The sequence below is a fragment of the Phlebotomus papatasi genome, chromosome 3 (assembly GCF_024763615.1).
Source record: "Phlebotomus papatasi isolate M1 chromosome 3, Ppap_2.1, whole genome shotgun sequence".
Taxonomy (NCBI): Eukaryota; Metazoa; Arthropoda; class Insecta; order Diptera; family Psychodidae; genus Phlebotomus; species Phlebotomus papatasi.
The window spans coordinates 58,137,137-58,144,922 of NC_077224.1; the positions used below are offsets into that span (position 1 = coordinate 58,137,137).

Consider the following 7,786-nt stretch of genomic DNA (forward strand, 5'->3'; position numbering starts at 1 on the left):
ACTTATGGGATATGATCGCCATCGTTATTTTAAATTGGACTGCCAAGACAAATAAATTCTCAGGGGAAGGTAGGGCAGCTTTACTCAGGAGCGCTTTTAATGCTACAGTTCATGTAATTTTCAAACCTACAACGCATTTTGCCCTAAGAAAAAGATTAACTACGTAGTGCTTAGCAGTTGATAGTAATTGACCTCCTCATTTGCTTCACCAGAGGGGTGACATTAGCTCTGAAAAATGTGACCAGTTTTAGAGTAAATTTTTCCCTGTTTTCGTACACATTTCACGAGATATCTCCGAAACTGCGTAGGTTGCCAATTTGGGGTTTTGGGTTGCCTATTCAGTATTAATTTGGCTTTTATTTTGTATTTGTATATTTTGCTAATTCAATCCACAATGACAGAAAACACCTAATAAACTCCAAAGTTTTTTCAGCACGCTAGAAACATGGGAAACATAGGAAACGTCATGCCTCAATAATTTTAAGCCACGCCCCGATCATTGAATAGTCGACGGTTTTGAAGCTCTATTTGACGAAAATATTTTAAAACTCAATTGTTTACGTCATTTAATGAATTTAAAGAGATAAAATCTTAGATAGTTTAAAAAGTCTATAAAAACTTTAATTTCGAATGTTCTTTAAAAATAATTTTTTCTCTGAGCCCTGGGATAACGAATGATACAAATCTAAAGGTCAAGATCAGGAAGTTCCATGCTCACAGTTCCACGATCAAGCCAAGACTGTCTTGTCTAATACGAAAAAGAAATAAAAAAATGCAAAAATCGAAAAATTAGAATAAATAAATAGGAAAAGTTTAACTTGACCCAGCCTGGTGGAATCTAGCGATGCCGATCAATATGTTTCTACAATAGGATTGTATAGTGTAAATCCAAATTTGCTTCATGAATCTGCCTCCTTCTTCCCTAATTCTTCTTGCCTACTCAAAACTTTTAGTCTTGATATTTTTTATAATTTTTTTTTTAAGAATTGAATCTGAAATGGCATTAAGCAGTGGAATTTTGTAGATCGCACAAAAAGAAAAAAAAGTATTCCTTCAATAAACTCGTACATCGTCGAAAGCGCAAATTACTTGGGACTGGAGATTTTGTTGAAAGTCTTGGATTCCGGCCCACGTTTCGTATTGGAAATGTTTATTTGATGTGTTGGCATGAAATTATTACGGTTTTATTGGAAAAATATACAATATATACACCTGATATCTTCATCCATAAACTCCCGGCCACTTGGAATAATGCACAGACACATACGAATAATCAGCTGAAGGGAAATAATTTATTCATTTTCTCCATACACTTGGTCAAATGCAAATTCTGCACACACTTCTTGGGCATTTTCAGGATGCCAAAGAGTAAGAGCGAGCAACTTCTCTTGGGTAAAAATACCAACAGTCGAGAGGAGATATAATAAAATTCACTTGAAGGCACAACCAATGATGATGTTGCTTGAATAAATCCATTCAAATTAAATATTTGCTCTATCTCATTGAGAAAAAGCCAATGATTCCCTCTCGTTTGCCCACTGTTCTTTATGGTCTTGGAGATTGCCAAGAAGAGCACTTTTTCAACCCATCAACCATGGCAGAAAAAGGTGTTTTATCACCCTGAATTATTTGCACAAAAGACTTCCAATGTCTCTATTTTGCGCACTTCAGCAAATTTCACAAGATAATATTTATCCCTCTTGCAAATGGCTGAAGAAGTTGGCATGAAGGATGCAAAATGAAAATGAAAACAAGCATCGTGTTTATGTAAGAAATTCATATGAAATTAACTTCTGAAATCGATAACAAATTGATTTACATTAATCAGGCACGAGGTGTGTTGGAGGATTTTCGAAATCACTTTCTTCTGCACAACGTAAATCAATCTCCGCATCTTTCGAGCTGATTATCCACTCGATTTCACGCAATTTGCTGGATTTATTTCTCCACCCTTTTGGCTGAGTTCCAGAGGTCATGTCAGAAATTGGAATTATTTTTAATGCCGCCTTCTTCAAGTTCGTTAATTGAAATCCGTTTCCTTACGACATATCGACAGGGGCATGTTACTTTCTACAATGAGATTATTCGATCAGAATTGATTGCCTGAATTAGTCTACTGATTTACAAAACCATTTATATTCTTGCTTCTTTCGTGAATTACCATCATAAAATGTGTTAAAAAATTTCCTGTCTAGAAGTATCAGAAGCAAAAAAAATATACTTATAAAAAGAATCAACAGCAAAAAAATCGAAAACAAGCCAATTGAAGTAAACGAAGTCGATCTTGAACTCGAACGACGAATATTATGCCCAACGCACAATAAATTTTGTTTAGTAAACATGTTTTTGACGTTTTAATAAGAGTGAGTGAGATCTAGATCTAGTCATCTCGCTCTTTCTCAAAAAAAATTTGAAAACATGTTTAAAAACAAAAGTTATTGTGCGCTGGGCATTATGCCCAACGCACAATAACTTTTGTTTAGTAAACATGTTTTTGACATTTCGATAAGAGTGAGTAAGATCTAGATCTAGTCATCTCGCTCATTCTCATGGGAAATTTTGAAAACATGTTTACAAACAAAAGTTATTGTGCGTTGGGCATTACTCTGAGAAATATAGTCCAAACCGAGTAAAGTTTTTTTTTTTTCAAAAACCATCTCAAAAAACCAGATCCCAACGGCTGCATTTTTAAATTTTGAAAAGAAAATTTTAGAAAATATAGTTTAAATGTTGTACTTTTATATGCTAAAGAGCGTGAATTAAATATATTTTTTTTTATTATGTTGAAAAGAAATATAAAGAAAAGATGCTCTAGTTTTTCTCTGCGTGACCCACGTATTCCATTAACTAGGCTCCATTCTGTAACCATTTAGATTTTAAATCAATTTATTTTTTACTTACAAATTTTGCTTCTTTATTGATCAAAACGGTTTTTATCCGAAAAATACATAGGGTGGAGTAACCACTTATCGCCACTTTTAGGAAAAAGTGAAATAAACTTTATTATAACTTTTTGTAGTCCTGGATCTCGGGACAACCGATTATTCACTCTACAAGACCCAAGACACGGAGCTTGATGCTCCCTTTACGAGGGCCTGATCAATACTGACTTCCCCTCCACACGAACACACTCCTTTCCGTGCTGTTCTATCGTGAGGAAAGTGTTCGTGAATTTCAAAATATGGCCATTTCAAGAGTTATAGAAGAACAGGCTTCTACATTTTGACCCCTTATAATAAGATACCTCAAATTTGACAAAAAGTTACGTGGATGTATTCGGTCTAGATTCGTCAAAACAAGAGCCCTCTAATTTAACACTGGACTACTTAAAGAACTGTTTTTTAATAACAATACAAAAATAACCACTTCGTCGCCACTTTTTACCACTTTTCGCCAGTTTTGTAACCACTTCTCGCCACCTACTTGAAAAGGTCCAAACTGGATTGTTTTAGGCAATGTTGTGAAAATAATACATTCAGCAGCATTCATTTTTCCTCATGAACACCTTATTATTACACACTTTAAGTTATTTTTCTTGACTTTCATTTGAGAAATTCAATTATTAGACTACTGCAGAAAGTAAAGAAAGCATATATGACAACTGAGAATCTATGAAGCAATGGCGACAGGTAGTAAATCAATATCAGAATATTACCACTATCCGCCATGGCTCATTTTTACATAAAAGTAATATAAAATGAAATATTAACTAACTAAATATAAATTTTATGAATTCGTCGAATTTAATTAAATGTTCAATAGAAAAATTGTTTATCCAAAAACGTTAATTTTGTTCGATAAAATTTTCATGACTCTTGGCATATTTGGTAAGAAATATTGGATTTCATGTACTTGATTAAAATATTGTTCTAAAAAATGCTCGAACACTTAAATTCAAAACAAAAAATTTGTGTTTTTTTGACTCTATAAGTAGTAGTAGTAGAGATACAAATAATTTTACAGCTAATTTATTTAATAAATAGTGGAAAAAATGCGATTTCAATATAGGTAAGTAGCGAAAAGTGGGGCACTGGCGCACACAGAGAAGTGATTTTAAGAAAGCGGTGTTGAATTTGGGGTTGAATTTGGTGTTGGAGTTGCTTGAACACCAAACGTAGTACCATTCACACCAAATTAACACCTAGTTTTGAATCGATGGTGTTGTATGAAATACTTTGCCGGTGTTGCAGAAACACCGCCACAGATGGTGCAATAGTAACACCATCGATTCTCTATAATGGTGTTGTCGGAACGCCAAGCGGTGTTCTTCACTATCCTTTGTGCGTTCTCTTCCCTCCCCGCTGCATCAGTAACAAATTGGCCAGTGAAGAGTGCGGAAGCAATGTTACGCAATTTTTTGCGCTTTATCTCATTTGTTTATTGTGTTAATTAGTGCATTTTTAGAAAGTATTTTATTTACTGATAATTTGATTATATTTTCGTGACAGAAGTGTTTTCTCTTTCGTGTCAATTTGGGTTTTCCAGTGGAAATTGCGCAGGGATTTCTAGGTGAGTGTGCCCTATGATTAATAATTTATATCAGAAAATTTCCTCTCAGTAGATCTCCAAGATTCCAATTATTTATTTAAAATAGGGTTAATGCATTTTTACTGACATATCTTTTGAAAAATTTCAATCCAAACTGGGCGAATGGCGAATAAGGCAAGAGTCTAAAAAGGGCAGTTCGGAAGATGTCTCAGGAAATGTGCAAGTATCATGATCAACGAAATTGAAAAAGAACAAGATTTTTACCATCATCATAATCATCGTCATTTTCAACCGCTTATCCCTTTGAGGTCGTGGAGAATTTTACCGAGGTAGGTAATTTATAAAATTTTAAACTGAAATTATAGTTCTATCAATTTCTTTTTTAATAGCACACCTTTTATATCAGAAAAATTTCATAAAATCAAAATTCACATCCCTTTCTCTCTCAAAAGCTTTGCATATGTATATCTTACACTTTAGAACTCTTCTTCTTCTTTTGAACATCACACCAAATTTAATTTAGTCCAATTTTGAGAAGGAAAGAGTGGGATAGGACTTATGTATATCTTGTGAGAGGGAAAGGGACGCGAATTTTGATTTCTTGAAATTATACTGAGCTAAAAAGTGTACAGTAGACATAATGATTTATGTTGAGAAATATGTATAAATACCTGTCCATCGCATGCATTTATATATAGAGAATTTTATTTAGCTTTCCTAACTTAAAGATTAAATTGAGAATATTTACTTAAACTTATCTTAAGGAGGGTGTCTGAATTAGAAGATAAATTAAATGTTTATTTCTTGAAAATTAACTATATTTTTTATATGCATTCCAGATGGGAAACTGTTTTAACCTGAAGACAAAAAATGGTTTAAGGAAAATTTCCAGCCGTATGAACAAGTAGAGAAGACATGGAATGGAGAGCCATACTTCAACAACGATGTCCACATGGGAAAAAAATGTTTCTCTGTTGCTGAATTGAAAGATGAGTGGCCGATTTTGGCCACGTCATACGCTCACAAATTGGTAAATATTATTTTTAATATATTATTTATCTTTCTAAATATTATCTCCGTTTTTTTTATAATTCAGTTTATTATTATTTGATTTAATTGAAATTATTTTGTATTCTCTTCATTTCTAGATTAATTTTGATTTTGAGGAGTTCTATGCTGATTGCAAGCCTCTCGTGAATTGGGAAAAGATTTCTCAATATAATAATTTCCCAGTTGAAAATTTCCGAAGAGGAATACAACCCCACTAACCCAGGTAAATGATTAAAAAAATGTAGGTTTTCATGTACTAAAAACTTCTTTCTACAAAAAAAAATGTAATTAAAAAATTAATGTTATATTATTTAAAGTAAAGCATATTGAAGTATAAAATATCACAAAAATATCCTCACAAAAATATTGTGTGTTGAACATAAAATATCACAAAACAAAAATATGACTGATGTATATTATCACATTAAATAAAATAAAAACTGCGAGGCATAATGACTAGCGCACAATGACTTTTGTTTGTAAACACGTTTTCAAAATTTCACATGAGAATGAGCGAGATGACTAGATCTAGATCTCATTCACTCTCATTGAAATGCTAAAAACATATTTACTTAATAAAAGTTATTGTGCGTTAGGCACGTTAGGCATAAGACCGCAGATATAAACAATTCAAACTTTGAAAAAATAATTGAAATAAGAAAATATTTTCAACACAAAAAATATGTAATTAAAATACTTAAATTAAAGAAAATTAATTTTATATTAAATTTAATATTGTAAACTCTGTAATCTGTATTAAAAAAATTTATAATAAAAAATTTTATCAAGGATACAAAATTCGTATTATATTTATTTTATGTCGATACGCATATGGATTTCGATATGGGAGCATTTTCAAAATTCGTTATATTTCAAAAAAAGTGGTGGAAAATTCACACATTTATTGGTGTAAAATGAACACCTATATTTTCTTGAGATGGTGTGATACAAAATCCACAATGGTGTTCCAACAACACTAAATTTGGTGTTAATAATTGGTGTGAAATTGGTGTAATCAGAAACCCAAAGCCGGTGTTGGTTGCTATTTTGGCACCAATTGGTGTATTCTGAACACCGAATTGGGGTTAGTTGATTTTGGGGTTGAGGTTGGTGTGTCCGGCAACACCAATTGGAGTTGTCATTCCACTAAAATTTCTCTGTGTGAAAAGTGGTGATTACACCCTAAATATTTGCTCTGTCGAATGTTATGCTACAAGTCAAATGATTAAAGATGTAGAATGTAATTGTAGCCCTGGAAGCCTTCTTTTTAATAATCCACATTAACCGACCCGACTGTTAAATTTATTGAATGGTTAAGTTAAGAACCTATTTTTTCAATTTGAAGTAAAAGTACTATAAGCAAGACTAGAAGATAGAAAAAACAAAAAACATCTTATTTTTTCAAATCTCTAAACTAGAATCTCTCTTAGACTATCGATTCAGTAGATTATCAACCTAATTAGAATCAATTGTAGTTAATCTGAACCAATTCTAACTTACAAAGATTTTTTAATTAAGCCTAATTTGAAAAAAATAAAAAAATAAAAATAAAAACTGAGAAATACGCATTCACGAGGCTATTTAATAATTCTAATTCCTTGTGCTTTAGATATTACTAATTTCAGGAATTTTATCTTGTACAACGACGAAGAAACTATAATTCTTAATTCAGTTTAACATCAAAAAGAGAAGGAGAAGAAATCCAATTCATTACCCTTCCGCAGTATAGAGCAATAAACTCGCTAAAATATACCAATGAACAGATGTCAAAACACTTGATGGTTTATGATGCACAAAATTCAGAGTGTCTCAAAATGATTTTGGTCATTGGTGCTTCATTCGAAGGAGAACCAGCATAAGGTGGGTGTCAAAACTGTCTCTTTTACCAGATATCTTCACCCTCCGTATGGTCAAGTGCAAAATTGGAAGAATGTTCCCGTGAGGACATTTAAAACTCCTTCTCAAATGGATTTACAAGGAAAAATACAAATGGTAATCCAATCCATATTTCAGGTTCATTTTTTTTCTTCTCCTCCACTTTCTCGGGTTTTTCCATCCACCATGTTCAGGAACTTCCGTGTGCAATGAAATTCAATACTCCATCTAATTTGTATGCAGTAGCCGATAAATCAAAGCCAAATCTGGATAAGTCGGTGCAGAGTATCACCAAAAAATGGCCAGAAAAATGCATCTGATGGGCAAAAAAACTGGGATATTCTCCCTCATTCACCCTCGACCATGGATGAAG

General features: G+C 32.6%; 1 long non-coding RNA gene across 2 annotated transcripts; it reads left to right on the top strand.

Annotated features, from left to right (window-relative positions):
- The first annotated feature begins 4,210 nt into the window (after window positions 1-4,210).
- Window positions 4,211-6,336, top strand: LOC129806998 (uncharacterized). Of its 2 annotated transcripts, XR_008752221.1 has the most exons (4): window positions 4,211-4,509; window positions 4,663-4,817; window positions 5,328-5,518; window positions 5,637-6,336. It is a non-coding gene; the product is annotated as an uncharacterized LOC129806998 (long non-coding RNA). The 2 variants fall into 2 exon arrangements; XR_008752220.1 differs by having other exon boundaries at window positions 4,211-4,817.
- Window positions 6,337-7,786: the final 1,450 nt, after the last annotated feature.